The sequence below is a fragment of the Equus quagga genome, unplaced genomic scaffold, assembly GCF_021613505.1.
Source record: "Equus quagga isolate Etosha38 unplaced genomic scaffold, UCLA_HA_Equagga_1.0 HiC_scaffold_41_RagTag, whole genome shotgun sequence".
NCBI classification, from domain to species: domain Eukaryota; kingdom Metazoa; phylum Chordata; class Mammalia; order Perissodactyla; family Equidae; genus Equus; species Equus quagga.
Window position 1 is genome coordinate 553649 of NW_025793725.1, and position 18012 is coordinate 571660.

An 18012-nucleotide genomic window follows, 5' to 3' on the forward strand; every position below is an offset into this window, starting at 1 on the left:
AGGCATTTCCCCACCTGCTCTGGGTTCTTCTGGCTGGAGAACGAATTAAATTCACGTGAGACAGAATAACTGGAGAAAATTAAACAAAGGTTTATAACGTGTACACGTGGCAGAGGCTCAGACAACCTGAGCAACTGGTCAAAATGGTTGAAGCCACCACCTTAAATATCATCTTCAGCTAAAGACAAAGGAAGATATTTGGGGTGGAGGGGGAGTCAATCATGGGAGATTACCACACAAATACAGTAAACAAGAGTCAGGTTAATTTGCAGACTTGAGTCCTTGCCTTCTACATTGATAAAGAGTTTCTAGAGATAAGGTCATCCCCCCTTCTTCCTGGTACAGAGAGGGAGACACGTTTACAGATGGAGATTTCCTTTACAGTGTAAATGTCTCTCAACAAAGCGCAAGTAAATTCTACTTTTCAGAGTTTGTTTCTGTCTGCAGTTTTTAAAAAGTAACCAGCCAAAAATATTCCTCATGCCAAAGAGACATATCTTGGGGTGGCCAATTCCAGTCCCCCACAGCATCTATTGTGGGAGAGATCAAGCTAAGATATTGTTTACTTAACATTACAAATTGCAGTTAAACTTTTGGGTCCCTGTTCCATGAATTTTCCTGCTTCACTATGAGTAGAGGCGGTCAAAATAAAGTTTTCTCAATATTTGTAAGCCTAACATCAATAATGACTTCTGTCTGTTAGGATTCTTTTTTTTGAGGAAGATCAGCCCTGAGCTAACATCTGCTGCCAATCCTCCTCTTTTTGCTGAGGAAGACTGGCCATGAGCTAACATCTGTGCTCATCTTCCTCTACTTTATATGTGGGACGCCTGCCACAGCATGGCTTGCCAAGCAGTGCCATGTCTGCACCTGGGATCTGAACCTGCAAACCCCGGGCTGCTGAAGCAGAACGTGCACACTTACCTGCTGCGCCACCAGGCCTGCCCCTAGGATTTTGATGGTTTCTTTGAATTGCTTTCTTGGGTGTCACACTAATCATAGGCAGAAGGTCTTTTAAGATTTGTCCCTTTTTAGTATGCAGAGGTGGGGCTGGGTGGCTCCTCCTTAACTACAGGTAAAAATTCTCTGCTTTGGGGATATTGGAGGAGAGACTTTGAATTTGAGTGTGGACCATGCCCATTCCTCTAACAGCAGCTGTGGGCTCAAGAGGATGAAAAACAGTATTTCATAAATGAATTATGCAAATATATTGCAGATGGGGGTGTGGTGTGGAATCCAATGTCTCCAACAGGAGAATGTAAATCACTTGGTTGTCCACAGCCATTTTCCACTCTGGGCATGATTGCCTCCTAGAACAAAGTGTGTGGCTGGTGATTCACTATACCCTGAAACAAACATGCCCAAGACCTGCAAACACTGTGTTGAAGTTCTTTTTAGTGTGTTCTTTCTGATGCAGGGTCGGTGAGCCAAGGAGTCGAAAGAAAGATTTCTTGGACTCTCAAGGTCTGGCTTTAGTGCTCTTTTATTCAGAGAATAGTGTGGAATAACATGGAGACAGGACCCATGGGCAGTCAGAGCTGCTGCATGGGAACAGGACCCATGGGCAGGAGGAGTTGCTGCTGCTGCTGCTGCTGCTGCTGCAAACATGAGTTGAGAGGAGGGCTAAATTTAAGGCATAGGTATCTGAGTTATTTCTTTACAAGACAAAGGAAAGAATATGTAAAAAGAGTTGTTAAAATGGTATCAGTGCCGATAGGGTCTGGTTATTGGATGGTGCTATAACTTTTAGATAAGAGTCAAACCGGATTAAGTAAATGGCAGTAGCCACCACTTAAATATTATCTTCAGCTAAAGACAAAGGAGGATGTTGCAGGGGTTGGGGGGGGGGGGGCAGTTACATAAGGTTGCCAGACAGTAAACAACTTAAGTCCTTGCCATCTGCATTAAGACTTTCTAGAGATAAGGTCATCCCCCCCTTCCTCCTGGTGCAGAGAGGGAGACACCCCCACAGGTGGAGACTTCCTTCACAACTGCAAATGTCTCTCACCAAAAGGCAAGCAAATTCCACTCCTCAGAGCCTCCTTCTCATCTGCAGTTTTTAAAAGTAACCAGCCTAAAATAATCCTCATCACTTATGACCTAAATTCATACCATGCTCAGACAGATATGTAATACATGGATAAACTATTTTAAATTGAGCAAAGAAAAAAGTCAGGTTTTGAAATTTTGAAAATGAAATTTGGGATCCATCCATCAGTTTGTCATTCTCTATCTATTTTAATGAGATATCCACCTGGATCATATATATCTCATTCTAAGACATTCAGATTTATTTTCCATTTTTATACATTAAAGATACTATACTTAAACTGATTCTTTAGTTTATTCCAGACAAATGACACAGGAAAATAACAGATAGTCCAACAGCAATAATGAAAAGATACGTTATCTTGGCAGGCAGGATGGCTGTGTTTCACCTCTTGTCAGCCAGTTCTTATTGTTCTTGACTGAAGCTCACATTGTTGGGATTAAGAGGAGGCTTCTGCTGAGATTTGCTGCATCCCAGACTATTTCCAGACAATTGTCAAGTGTAACTGATAAACATAACTTAATTTCCTTTCTTTAAGGAATAGCTTGAATGTGTGCTGATACTGAGGTCAAAAATCTGTCAATTTTCCATTTTAGTAGGGCTGTGAAGTTCATTATTGTTTGTCTCTCCACAAATTCATGATCTCCAGCCAATCTTATGCATGTCCTCAGGAGGTGAAGCCTTGGGTATCAGGACATGCTCAGTCCTTCAGCTCTGATCAATCACGGTAATCTATTAGGCATGATGATTAAAGTGGTGGAGAGCATGGAAGAATCATTCTCCAGATGGTGAACCGTCCAGTCTACATTCATGAAAGCTTTTGGGAAGCCTCCAACTTTTTTTTTTAAGGCATCAGGTTAAATGAGGTTTTAGACTGAAGATACACTAGTTTACTACTCTTAGCAGCCACAATATATGGTTGGAGGTATATAGATTGCCCTAAAATATCTTTTAATTAATAGCTTGTGGATGGTCACTTTTTTGACTATGAATAAACTGGTGCCTCAGAAATGTGACTTATGTTTGCAGCTTGGATTTGGGAACACACATAAAATAGGTCTGATGTTAGATTAAATGTTAAGGCTGGCATTTAAATTTTAGGCTGTTGTATACCTTACCAGGATAGTGTTGTTGCAGGGGGAGAACATAAGTGCAAAATAATTGTGACCAGGATTCAGAAGTACAGGTTAAAGACAGGCGTTCCTCTGGGCCTATGAACATGATTGTCCAATATATATGTGGGGTTTTTTTTTTTCATTCAAAGATGTGTACCTTGCTAGGGTTTTATGAGTGTCTTTCAGTGATGACTTGTGACATATTTTTGAAACAAGACAATAAAAAAAATTCACCTAAAATATGTGTAAGCCCCTGTCATTCCATGGAGCCAGGTAAAAATTAGAGGAATTTGAGACAGTGTTGTCTGAAAGAGCCTTTCAAAAATTCTCAGAATGGAATCAAGCTTGTGCTAAGTTGCATGAGTCAGTTTTTCTATCTTTCAATTTTGCTTTTATTGCATACTATTTTAAAATGGATGGCAAATAGTGATTTGCAGTCCAGCCAATGTTGAAGATTAGATGTCTTCATATAGAATTCAGCTCTGACAAGGGGTTAGGCTCCTCTCTTGGACTCATGTCTGCTTGCATCACTTTTCCGTTGGTTTTTACAGTGATGTGTTCATAGTTTTTCAAATTGCACTTCACCTGTCCTGAGTGTCTCCTTGTCTAGCCTTTCCTACATTTCCTACATGAGTGGCTAGGTTCCTTTGAACTCATTAACTCAGTGCACAAAGCAGAAAATAACTGGATGGTTTCTTTTTAGGTTTGGTTTCCAGGAGCTGAAGATCCTAGGGAAAATAGAGGACACTTTCTAGACAGAAAATGTGGGAGAGTTTGCTGGTTGAGGAGATGGCTTTCTCAAGGAATTAGAAAATATTTGATGGGGCTGGGAGGGGAGAAGAAAAAGTTTCCAGGAGGTTCCCTGTCTCCCACTGTCCAGATTCTCCCCAAAAGTTGAATGACTGACTTGGGGAGACTGGTGGAGGGAGTCTTCAAAGGCTCTGTAAAGATTTTGGTGACCTGCCAACATCAAGAAGAGCAGCGGCATTTGATGAAACACCTACTTCAGTTGTGGCTGTTGTGAGATCTCTAAACAAGGGTAGCTTGTTTGTTCAGAAAATAGGAAGTAGAGCTGCTTCTGGGATCCCCGAGTGCTGGAGGAATTTGGGAGTTTAAGGTTCTTAGGCTGATCTAGGTAAATATCTCTCTTTTGGGTTTCAGAAGCCCACTCTTTTCTCATTAAATCTCTCTCTTTGACGTAGAAGTCAGGCTGCATGCTCAGTCTCTTTTGCAGCTCTGCTACCTGTCTAGAACAGAGTGGTAAGAAAATAGTCTCTGTAATTTTAGGAAATATTTTAGGCTTTGTGGGCTATAAGGTCTCTGTCACAACTACTTGCAGTTGCCGTTTTAGCTTGCAGGAGCCGTAGGGGATAGGTAATGAATAGGTGTGGTTGAGTGCCTATAAACTTCCTTTACAGAAACAGGCATTGGCCCCATTGGACCTACAGGCCCTGCTTTGTTGATCCAGACTGAAGGAAGTCAAAGTTTGAGGCCATCGGATTATTATTCATAGTACTGACTATAATAAGAATAATAGTAATAATAATAATTATTGAAAGCACAATATATGATCTCATTGTTGTAATAATGTTATTGTAATAACCCTTAAAATGCTAATCAAATGCTAGGTACTGTTCTAACATTGACATCTAATGTAACATTTGACATTTTTATAGAGTTTTACAATCATCACCATAATCTAACTTTAGAGCAGTCTCATGACCCCTAAAAGAAACTTCAGACCCATCAGCCATCACCTCCCATTTCACTGTTCCTCAAGGCCTCTGACAACCTCTAAACTATTTTCCGTCTGTCTGGATTTGCCTATTCTGGACACTCATACAAATGGAATCATACAGTGTGTGGTCTTTTGTATTGGCATCTTTTACTTAGCATAATCTTTTCACGGTACATCCTTATTGTACCTTGCATTAGTAATTCATTCCTTTTAATTAACAAGTAACAGTCCATTTTGTAGATAGACCACATTTTGTTTAGCCATTCATCAGCTGATGGCTTTTTGGGCTATTATGTGTAATGTAGCCATGAACTATTCACGTACAAATTTTTGTGTCCATATATTTTCATTTCTCTTGATTACAGACCTAGGAGTGGAATTGTTGGGTCACACAGTAACTCCATCTTTAACCTTCTGAAGAATTTCCACACTGTTTTCCAAAGAAGATATGCCTTTTTACATTCTCACCAAAGCAATATGGCACAGCTCCAGTTTCTCTACATCCTCAACATCATGTGGCCCAATGAGGTATCCATTGGTAAAAGACTATATAAGAGATGATTGGAGAGGGAAATACAATCAAATGTTTATTTTGATATTATTCAATGAAGAAATGAATCACTTTTGCTGATGAAATGACGCTTTGACTTGGGACCTGAATCATACATATGTTTAGGGAGAATCCTAATTTCTCATCATCTTGAGCTCTTTTATAATTATCATTTGCAGTGTAAGCTCTTTCTAAGATGATTGCAATTATTTCTCCCCAAAAGCTTTTAGGTACATATTTTTGGGAGTTTAAACCTTCTTTAATTTGCATCATTTTATGTAATTACGATTAGAATAAAATAAAATGCAATGCCCCATGTTATTAATACTTAAGAACTAATTTAATAAAGTAACAATAATGACCAGTTTTTAGAAGGCACTGAATGTAACATAGTGAGCAAGAGTGAGAAACAAGTCACTAGTTAGGAGAGCTGAGCTCTGCCTGCATCTCTGCCTCTAAAATGTTATAATTTTGGGTAAGTTGGCAATTTTACTGCCTGGGCTTTCCCATCTCTAAATGAGGATACCAGCATCTTCAGTTTCTTATCTTCCAGAGCTGTTGGGTGGAACATGAAACAGTGTTTGTGGATTCCTTTTGGAAAAGAGAAGTATGAAAGCATGCTCCAACTCTCATTGGAGTTGAATTATTAGTAGAGTGAATAGCAACCACATGTGAGTTGCTAGAAAGAATAGCTAAGCCATGCATACACCATGGTGTTCCAATGCTGGAATAAACTTTGGAGCCCATCCACTCTAGTTCCCTCAATTTTTTGATGAGGAAGTATGACTTTCCCAAGGTCCTTCAACTGCTCATTGGTGGAACTGGAGCTAAATGTGAGCTCATGAGAAGCTTAGTTCTCTTTGTAAATACATCTGAGTGGAGGACACAGGAGACATCAAAAAATCAGTTCCTGGATGACATGTCAGAGACAGCTTGTATTTGCAGGAGCAGAGTGGGTTGAATCTTTTGTGGATTCAGTAATGCTAGAGTTCAGTAGCAATCTCTAGGGTCTTGGCAAGGAGGAATTTCCCTTTTCTGTTACTTTAGTTTTTCCTTTGGTCTTATTTACAATGAGAGTATCTCTAGTGTGCTGTGTAAGTCAACAGGGCAAAACAGTTGGCTTCTTTGTCAAGGTCTCCTCCCATAGCTGTTCTGCATCAGGTTACGTGACCAAGTGGCACGTGATCTAGCCAGGTTCCAGGGCAGCAGCAAGAGGAGGATCTGTGGGTTACGTTCTGTGCCCAGTTCTGAGATTGGACTCCATGTTGTGTTAGACGATGGAAACACTCTTGCACACTGATGCTGATCCGGGTGTGACTGGGAAGCAAAGAGAGCTCCATGTTCAGAATAGTGGCGGGTATTTTTGTTGCTTCATCCTCATGCCTTTAAAATATTAAATGCTGTGTTTCCTTCAGGGTGGCTCTGATCTTCTCATTAAAGGGGCTCCATTCTAAATGCTCCCAGGACTGTGACTTCTCTCATACCTTAACAGGCAACAACCACACAGTGGTTAACCTGCCTCTGTTGTGAGAAGCCAGGGACCCATGACTTTTGATCATCAGGAAAATAAGTCAACACCTCATGCCATAATGGTAAGGGATAGGGGGCATTTTTGCAGTCTGAATTTCCTGCATCAAAAGCCCAGGGTATGTGTCAGGAGTAGAAGAAGTAAGAGAAGTCCCAGGAAAGAGGCAATGGACCTTTCAACCTTCCCTGTAGCACTTGAATGCCCTGAAGAGTATTCCTGAAGTGTCTTCAGTCATATTGTATTCCACAGGGGGCTGCTGGAAGTGCCCCTGTAAGTCTTTCCTGGAGACTTAGAAGCACTTCAGATGCATTCTGAGGCCAAAGGCGTCTCCTCAGCTACTGATATTTTTGCCACTTTCACATATAGATTCATTTGATTCTAAACATCATTCAAGTGATATTGTAAGTGTAATATGATTATTTTATCCTTTAGAAACATAAGGATGATCTTAAAGTATTTATGATGTTATTGGGTTGATGCTTCATAAAAAATATGACAATGAATTTGAAAACTATGTGTCAATGAGTATTTAAGAATTTCAAGATGTGATTCATGAATAATCATTTATTGGCATCCTCTTAGTTTGCATTCCCCTAGAAAAGGATCCTGAGATGAAGATTTAGTGCAAGTAGATTATTAGGAAGCTGGTCCTTCCTCTCAGAAAATACTGGAAGGGGAGTGAAAAAGCAAAATAGAAGGGAAGGCATCCACAAAATGGTGTATCATTGAGCCGGGTTATACTGAGGATGACTGGAGATTAATGTTCCATGGGAACTCTAGGAGGCAGTGTAGAACATGCACCTGCCCAAGAAGCAAGGGAGCTGGGGTATTCATACACCAGCTTGCATCCGTTATTTGTTGCTGGATGTTGGAAGTGGAGCTTACTTTTCTAGCGCTTCAGGCCTGCAGGTGCACACTTATAGCCACTACGAGGAGCCCTCTGGAAATAAGAATTCAGGCTGTTAGACACCCAGTGGTAAGGCTCAGGGGGCTACTGGTGGGGCACCCCTACACTTTGTTTCTGAACTCAAAGTTAAAAAAAATATGTGGGAGAAGTATTGAATTCTATTGAAGCAATTAAAATCAAAGAATGGTTTTATTTATGAGACAGACCACAAATGGAGGAGGGGATTCCAAGAAGAGATAATAATGATTGGCAAGTCTGGAAAAAGGTCCTCAAGGAGGAGGTATTTAACTTGTGCTTTGAAGGAAGCAAAGACTTTGGATCTGTGGAGGGGAGAAGAGGAAAATCCCAGGTGGGAGGAAGAGCCAGAAAAAAGAGAGGGAAGTGAGTGGAGATGTACTGAGGTATGTCTTGTTGGGAAACAACTCTGGGAGATTTGCTCGTGTTTCAGCATATCCTGTGAGTGAGGTACAGGATGCCCTTTTATTCCAGACTATCTTTTCAAGGATTTTTGTGTAGAGAAGAGCTAGGAGTATGGAGATGGTGTCACCCTTTGGGGTAGGAGGCAGGCTTGCTTATGTTCCAGGGCAAAGATCAGGCAGACTTCTGCCTATTATAAAAGATGCAGGTTCTCTCAGCTCTGGTTTCCTGTTCAGTGAGCTCCTACAATGCAGCTCACTGTGTGTGTAGATGTCCCCTGGCCTTTGTACCACCTGGTGGGGATTGGGGCACTAGGAATGCACTCAATTGATAATGCTCTGGCTTGCTGCTATTGTTGTGAATGATAAAGTCCTTTGTCACTGACACGAGAGCATCCTTGAACCTTTGGCAGGTTAACTTGTTTGCTTGGATGTAGGTAATATTTCAGACCCTCCACAGTTTGGGATATCTTCTAAGAATTGTGCTTGAATAAATGATCTCAGTCAGTCTCACAACATCCTCATGAAGTAGGTGTTATTGTTATTGTCCACATTTTACATCTAAGGAACCAAGAGTCAGAGAGATTAAATAATATGCCCATTGTTACTCAGCTGGTAAATGAAGAAGCCAATGTCCAAAATCACGGTGCCTTGGCTTCAAACAGTGTTGTTTTCACCACTATAATAGCCAACCAGTGATGCCTTTTTGGCCTTCACCACTGTACAGGTGAGGGGATGGATGTCATGGCAAAGTGGGCCCCACTCTGGTTGGAAGCGTGGGGAGGAAGAGGAGGGCATGGAATGGAAGGGAGGCCGTGATAGAGCATGCCAGATCACGGAAGCTTGCAGTGATGGCATTTTACTTAACAGCCATAGAGGACTGGCACGAATTTGGTTAGTGAAATTATGTCATTTAAAAGAAGTTTGAAACTTAATATTATTTTCAGGTTGGCACAGTGTTCATCACCACTGCTTCTCAATCCAGGACTTGAATGATGACTAGGCTCTGGGTAGGTGGGAGTATGAAGGGAGGATGTTGCAGGTGAGGTCAATGGCATTAGGAAGAAAAAAGTGGTTCAGTTGTTTCAGTCTGCAAATCTCTTTCTCTTTCTGTCTCCGTCTTTCTCTTTCTCTATCTCTGTATCTGTTTCTCTCTGTTTCTGTTTCTGTCTGTTTCTATATATCTATATCGTTATCTCTATCTATCTATCATCTATCTGACTGTCTATCTATCTATCTATCTATCTATCTATCTATCTATCTATCTATCTATCTATCTATCTAATGTTTATCAATATGTGAAATCTTTAAAGGAACTCTAGCTTTGTATTGTGAATTAAAATCAATTTGAGTCAAACAGTGGGAAGGTCCAGTTTTGTGGTTGTCCTTCCATCTGCTCTACAGGCTTATTTTTGCTGCACATATACAAAATACAAGTATTTATCAGTTCACCCGTGTTTGATTTTCCTTTTCACTTAAGCAGGCACTCATTTTTGTGCAAACCATACACCTTGTGTTTCAACATGAGTATCTGGTCATAAACTGTAATAAGTAAAAAGTATTTGGCAAGTAGGAGGTATTTGTGGAAAGTATTTGGCCAGTAGGAAGATGTATTAGAGTGAGGTTTGGGCACTGTTCTCTAACTCTGGCTTTAATTCGTGCACCTCACCCTGTTTCCTGTTGACCCTCAGGCAAGGAATTGGCCTTCCAAGTTGTTTTCTCTTGAGCAGCTGCCCAGGCAACTTCGTTGGTCAGTCCTGAGTTGTATTTGGTTCCAGGACCAAGGAAGCAAGAAAGGAGTTTAGTCTCGGGTGGGGAGAGGGCCTGCTCAGGCCTGAGCAGAGTTTGAACCTGGGCATGTGATATGGGGGAAGAAGGAGGAGATGAGAAGGAGAATCCTTGCAGGGAGCTGTGAAAATATCTGTCCTTGTCATTTCTGTCTAGGTCTCCAACGGTGGCTTTCTTTGGGCAAACAAGTTCTTCCCCACAATGTGTTTCCCACTGGGAAGGTAAAAGAACTTGACCAGTAACATGCTGTGCATGTGTTTCACTAGATGGCCTTTCACCAAAGGCCTCTTTTAGACACTGCACTAAAGGAGGGGGAGTTTCACTTTCTTCTTTGGGAAGGGCAGCATGGGATGCTGTGGTGGGAGTGGTGGGCAGGGTTAGAGCTCTGGTGTTAGGAGATCAGGGATGGAATTAACATTTATGAGCACCTGCTGTGACCTGACACTTGCTTGAGATCTCTGCAAGAGGTTATTCATGCTGGACTTTCTTAACAGACCTCTAGGCCAGTATTCCATGTGCAGAGTGAACTGATGAGCTCAGACAAATTGAGTTACTTTCTCAAGGCACTCTGGCCCTCCTTTTAATGGGAGAGATGTCTTTCTTGATAGACTAAGCAGAAAAGGAACCTCTAAGAGGTGGGAAATGAAAGTAGTGTGTGACATGGTCCTTACCCAGGGGAATGGAAGAAAGGAAGGACTTATGAACACTAACTACACTGTAGCCACCCTTGGGCACTTTACATCTCGACTCATTTAAACCTATGACAAGTCTATGATACCCTATTTCTGTTGTACGTATGAGAACAGAATCTCTTGAGAGGATAAATAATTTCTTCAAGGTCACAAAATAAGGCGAGCTGAAGCTGGCATGAGAATGTAGATTTGTTTGACTCTGCACGAGATGATGTTGGCCAACTGGAGTTCCTGGAGCTGGCAGCCAAGAGAAGGAGAGGACATCATAGGAATGGGTCAAAAGTTCAATAATTGGTTTAAATAGTTGTTCAAACCCAATGAGAGAAGAGAAGACATAGCTATAAATGGATTTCATGTAAATAAAGCAGATTGATTTTTGCAGCAAAGGGCAGGCAGGCAATGCTCCATTTATTTGTCTTGAAAGTTGTATAAAATATTGGAAGTGTACGTGTGAGCCATGTTCTCTAATTTGTGCTCATGGAGGTACATTTGGTCACATCAACATCACCAAGGATTCCATTAATGTAGTCCAAATGTGCATGAGGCTTGTGGGAATGGGACCTGCTTCTGTTAGGTGAGAGGAGAGCCTGCTCGAACCAGGACTTGACTAAAAGGCAAACCCTACTCTGGGATTGGGTTAGGGGACACAGAGATGCAGGTGATGCAGCAGGCAATGGGCAAGTCCAGCCAGTTCAACGGGGTTCGGTGTTCAGACCATAAGCATAGCACAGTAGAAGAGTATGGGTAAGCAGCGGGTGTTGATCTCAGGAGGTAGGAAGGGAGTGCGTGTGTAAAAACCACTGCCAATGTCTGTGATTCTCATTTCCTTGTGGAGCCCTCTTATTTATAGGTGAGGCAGGAAATTGCCCTTCTGACTCCATGCTATGGCCACACACATCAAAAGGACCTGGGATGGTGGTTTAAAATGCAGGTTCCTGGGTTCCATAGAGTTACCAAATGTAACTTCTAATAGAGGCAGGAACCTGCATTTTAACAAGCCCCATGATCAGTCCTTTCATGCATTAAAGTTTGAGAAACCTTGATTAGGAATATACGTTTGTCCTTTAGAAGGTGCTCTCATGTTAATGTAGGTATGTCCAACAAGGAATATAAAAATATTGTTTATTAAACTCCAGTTGTATGTTATGTCTTAATCTTGGCATTTTAAGTATGTTATTTATGTGATTTTGAAGATAAAACCCATGTTGTCAGAGTGGTTATCTACACTCCACACATGAGGAGTCTCAATTCAGGAAGTTAAGGAGATTGCAAGATTATCTGGGAAGTGATAAAACCAGGATATAAATTCAGGTGTCCTAGACATTGAAAGAGAAAGCCTTGGTTGGCAAGAAACAGTGTCATGGTGAGGTGGGATTTGGAACAGGTTGTGGGGTCCGGAATACTTACTTAGGGTCAGAGACTGGACAGCAGCCCCTGAAAGAAGTGGAAGACAGATCTTAGAGTAACTGGAATAGAGTCCCATCTTTAAGATAATACCTGAGACCAAAGGAATGAGCTGAGACACTGGGATTTATGGTTTAATTTAACCAGTGAATAAGGCAGAATTCAAGTTCTAGAAATGGGACCCAGTTTTCTAAGCTAGACGAGCAATAGAATCAACTTGCATTCACTTGAGCTACTAAGCTAAGATTTGTGAAATTCTCCACAAATTTGGAGGGAGAAGAATGATTATGAACCCACTTCAGGTCTGAAGCAGGCAGACAAGGTGTAGGAAGCGGAAATGTGGGGGTAGACATCCAGGTGCCTCTTACTAAGGAATTTCTTTCCTCCACCTATTTTCTCTTTCTTTTTAAAATTAAGGGATTCTTCCTTTAGTGCTGCTATCATAAATGAAATGAAACTGACATGGACAGGTTTGCAGAATATTAACCTCAGTGTTATGACCCTTTATGCTAGCTTTCCTCTGAGATGAAGATCCACAGGAAGCAGGACATGCACAGAGATTCTCATGAATCTTAACTTTAGGAAAGGCAGGCTGACAGATCTGATTGAAACTAGGCCATCTGATGAGACCTAGAAACTCAGTTCATAGTCACAGAAGGAGGCTCAAACTGAGAGAAGCCACAGTCCAGTGTAGACAAGTTATCAGAGCATGGGATAAAGGAGGGCTGTGAATAAATTCGTCACTGGATGCAATTACTGCAGTTCCAGCTTAACGTTCTTTAGTGGGCAGTAGAACTGTGTGTAATTTTGGATGTCTTCTCTCCTTTGGTGCTTATATAATCATGCAATGTCTTGGCAAATGAGACTAGGCTCATCTCCTCTCTCTCCCACAGCACCATCCTTTTCCTTTGCTGTGTGAATGTGATACTGGAAAATCAGGTCGAAGAGAGAAGTCCTGTTTTGTCTGTGGCACCAAAATGTGCCTATTTGAAACTGATTGAGTGAATAAAGTTCTCACTTTCCATTGGGATGTTAGCTGTTGTGTGGATAAGGAATTCAGCCATGATGGATTTATGCTAATATGTAAGCTTCTGCACCTCAAATGCCTCAAACATCTGCTAACATTTGAGGAGATGAGATTCTACAAAGATGAGAACTATTGGGACTGTTTTTGACTAACATGAATACTTCACATCTAGTATTAAGGAATAATTTTCTCTATTTTATAAACAAAAATTAAAATGGAATTATAACTATTTTCAGCAATAATGCTTCAAAAAGTCTGATTGAATTTAAATCAACACTCCTAACTAAGGATAATTCTCTGAATATTAACATAGTTCAGGAGTTTTCTAAAGTCAAATTTATATTGCCAGTATAACTATAGATACTCATGGGTAATGTATTTAAGGGTTGTTCCTAGAATATTTTTTGGCCATCTATTCACATTTATGCTGATAATCATTATGTCTTAATCATGTCTTGCGTGATGTGTCATTTAAGGACTTTTATTCAAATATCTCTTGACTAATTGCTGCTGAGTGACCCCAAAGCCACTAATTTTCATCAGCCAGATTGTCTTTTTTACAAAAAAAGGAGAAAAATATTCCTAACACTTTGGAAGCCTATTTAAGTTTTGATTCAAGTCTAAAAGCCAGCCAAATAATACATGGAGTTTCTCAAGTAGTATTATAAATTTCATTTTTAGAATTATCAGATTATTAAAAAGCGGGAATTTAAAGCTGACTATATCATATGGACACAACAGATTTAATGTTAATCAACACAAACACCCAATTTGAATTTTCTCATTCTTCTACCCCTACTTGCTGAGTTTTCTTAGCCAGTGGACACACACTAATCATTTTGACTAAAGTTTTAAAAACATTGAATTGAAATTTTCCCTTTGGTTACATCAGAGAAATATTTTTGAGCCTCTGCCTGTGCCCAGTGCTAAAACTAGGTGAGATGAGAAATAAAATGATTATGAAGTAGATTTTAAAATTTGGAATAATAGTATAATAATGTATACTGTGCTAAAGTGCTAAATTGTGTAATTAGACCTCTCAGATTAGAATATGGTATTATATGTTAGTTCCATGGTGATGGAAAAAGAAATGTGAATCAGGTTATTAGGGATGGCTTGATGGAATAGAGGGCTTTCCAGGGGATTTTCAGAGTGTACACATTCATCTAACACAGTAGTTCTCAACCAAGGGCTGTTTTACCTCCCAGTGGCTACTTGGGAATGTCTGAGACAGCTTTGATTGCCACAATTGGGAGGGATGCCACTCATTATGAGCTGCCATGAGTCAGAGTCAGCAAAAGTCACAAAGAGCAGAGTCAGACCTGAGATGTCTTCAGGTATTGGAATAATCAGACTATAAGTTTAGTGAATTTAATAAATATAAAAAGGAATCAATAAAGGAGAGACTAAGACAATTCATTTGGAAGATAGGAAAAATGTCAAATATATACTCTAAAAATGAAATCTAGAGTAAATAGCAGATTAGACACAGCTGAAGAGAGAATGAGTGACCCAGAAGTCAGAGCTTTAAAAAATCCCTGAGAGGGCTTATCAGAGAGTTAAACATATGGAAAATAAGGAGGTGAGGTTAAAGGACAGGGAGGACAATTTAAGATGGTTATATCATAAATTCATTTAAAGTTTCAGAAGGAGAGAAGAGAGAATGAGGGAACAAGCATGTTAAAAAAGGAGTTGATAAAGCATGCAGCTGATTGAATATGAGAAGCAAAGGAGAGGAAAATTTAAAGTTCTGAGGCTGGAAGAACTTTGCTGTCGTTCCCAAATGGGAGTATTGAGAAGGGAAGCATTTTTGGAGGACTGTGGTGAGTTTGGCTTTGAAGTCTTGAGTTTCAGGTAATGAGATGATTGAGATATACGGGCATAAAGTTTTAGAGGTAATGAAAATATTGAGGCAGAAATTTGGGAGATCCAAAGAGGAAATTTGGGTGATCACGAGGAAAAGTAATGACCCCAAAGAAGTAATTGTGGAGAGAAAGGTGAGAAGATCAGAAGGTTAGGATAGGACTAATTATAGAGACCATCATCCTGCAGTTTTGAGAGGAGGGAAGAGAAGACCAGACTGGCATGTAACAGCGTATAAAAGCTGAGACAAGAGAAAAAAACATCTATTCATGACAAAAAGTGTGAGTGGTTCTGAAAAAAGTGAATATTAACACAATCCTTTGAGGTAGAATTTGGTGACATCAGATTGGAAGAGTTCAAGGATGAAGTGGATGGACAGTACAAAGAGTTGGTAGCAGGGAATTTTGACCCTGGAACTAATAATTAACACCAAGACCCTGTGTTCTGGCTCTGTGTGGTAGAGAGAAGTCTCCCACCTGGCCAAGATTGCTGGAGAGACTTTGTTATGTTCATCCCACAGTGTTGGTTTGCGTGTGGTGCAGCCTCTCTGAGTGCTGAGAGCACCCTTTCTCCACCTATCTAGTGTGCCTGGGCCTGGTTGCTGGTGATTCAGAGCCTCTCCATGACTAGTGGAGGCAAGGTATTTTGGGACAACATTGCCTGAGGGCATGCTACCTGTCTTAGAGCTCTGGGTGGTCTAAATCTTCTCTTGGTGAATCTGTGGGAGCTTCTCATTTGGTGGGGAAGCGTGGCAGATAAAAAGAACATGCACTTAGCTTCAAGTTTGAATCCAAGCTCAGCAGCTCTCTGCAGCTGTGTGGACCTTGGGCCAGTTAGCAAACTTCTGCACCTCAGTGGAATGGAATGGAGACTCAGCCTTTCAGTGGGAACTGCTCCATCTTACCTCAGAGGAGTAGGAATGAGACACAATCAAGGCAAAATACCTAGAATGGTTCTTGGCAATTATGAAGCTTCTAAAAGCTGGCTGACAGAATTCCTAAAACCTCACAGGCATTGCAAGTGGGGGCAGTGATTAGATTGGCTATACTTGTTATGTTTCCAAGCCCAGGCAGGCGTAGTGTGGTAAGGAAAATATGAAGAGGAATTTTAAAAGTATACATATGTATATTTCTCTGTATTTCTGTATGTGCATGTATATAAATGTATGTATGTGTATATATAGGTATGTATATGTGTGTATATATATGTGTGTGTGTGTGTGTGTATAATTATAGTAACAATCACGTAAGGCAATTTCTATTTTTCTCCATTTTACATGTAAGGAACCTGAGTCTGAGAAAATAGGTGATTTGCATCTCAAGTGGCAGCTTGTAGACTGCGAGTCTTTTCTCTCTAGTAGGGATAGGATTCAACTCAGCCCTGCCTCAGTATTGGAGTCTAGTTTACAGGACTCACAGAAGCTGTGGACTGCAGTTTTGCTAATCTGACTCTGAATATTTTAAAGTAAGTGATCCAAGGGCGCTTTACACACAATAACCACTTCAGTGGAGCCCTGAGATTATGTAGTTTTTGTTGTGGTCAGGAGAAAGATCACTGGATGATTTTCTGTCTCTCTCTCTGAAGGTTTTCACTTCATAGAATCACCAGGCTGATCAAGCAAAATAAAAGTCATCTTCTCAAAATTAATTCATATAACTGCTTGGAAAACACCACTAACAAAATCTGCTGCCGTGAAATAGGCGATTCTCCTTTGCAAACTCCTCTTCCATCTGTCTCTTTGCATTATGTGTCCGGCGATGCTTGGTGCTGTCAGAGGGAGAGAGGCTGAGAGCTCTCTGCATGTTCTGGGGATGCCATGCCTCAGATGTGCTTGTTTTGTCAAGCAGTCATTTTCCTGATGAGTTGTGAGGGTGGAGAAGCCCGGGGCTCTGTGATGAATTGGACAGAGTTGCATTGTTGTTCAGACAAATTGCAAACGTGTATTTTACAACCAGAAGATTAAAAAGGTAATAGCCAGACAGAAAAGAGGAAAATAGCCTTTTTCAGGGAAAATCACTTTAAAAACTTACAATAATATAAATAAATGCCTTTCTATTTTTCACCTACCATTTTTTATATCTCAGCAATGAAAAGGTTTGGCTTATTGCTGGGAGCAGTGGGGAGGTGGTGTAATGACATGAAAATGATACCTTATATTTGTACGGCGTGGTGAAGTTTCCAGAGCTCTCTGCGTGATGGAGAGGAGATGTCCAGCTCAGGGAGCTCAAGGCTGCTTCTACTGCTTCCACCCCGTAGCCACACACCTTGTTGGCCTCTTGGAAACTTGCCTTCCTCAATTATACAATGAGCTATGTAGTACTTGCTGGGCCTTCTGTTTACTAAAGGATCATCAGAACCTTGTGAATCAAAGTGTTTTTTAGAGTGAAGGGTATTGATGATGATGATGGTAGCAATAGTTATACCACCATTATATTTTGTCATCTACTTCTCACAATCATATACAGCAGGGGTTGGCAAACTACCGTTGGTGGGGGCCATTGCCTATTTTTGTAATAAAATTGTATTGGGGTACAGCTATGCTTACTCATTTATATGTGGACTCTGGCTGCTTTTAGCCAGCTCTGGTGATTAAGACTGGGCGCTCTCACTACCACCACCTGGGTTTGTTTCCCTGTCAGGGAACCATACCACCTGTCCATCAGTTGTTATCCACCCATGGCAGCTGTGTGTTGCTGTGATGTTTAAAGCTGTGCCACAGGTATTTCTAATACCAGCAGGGTCACTCGTGGTGGTTTCAGCCGAGCTTCCACCCTAAGAGAGACTAGAAAGCAGGACCTGGTCATCCACTTCTGAAAAGTTGGGCATGAAAACCCTGTGAATAGCAGTGGAGCATTGTCTGATTGAGCACCAGAAGGGGAGAGGATGGTGCAAAAAGACCGGGCAGGGTTCCTCTCTGCTGTCCACAGGATGGAT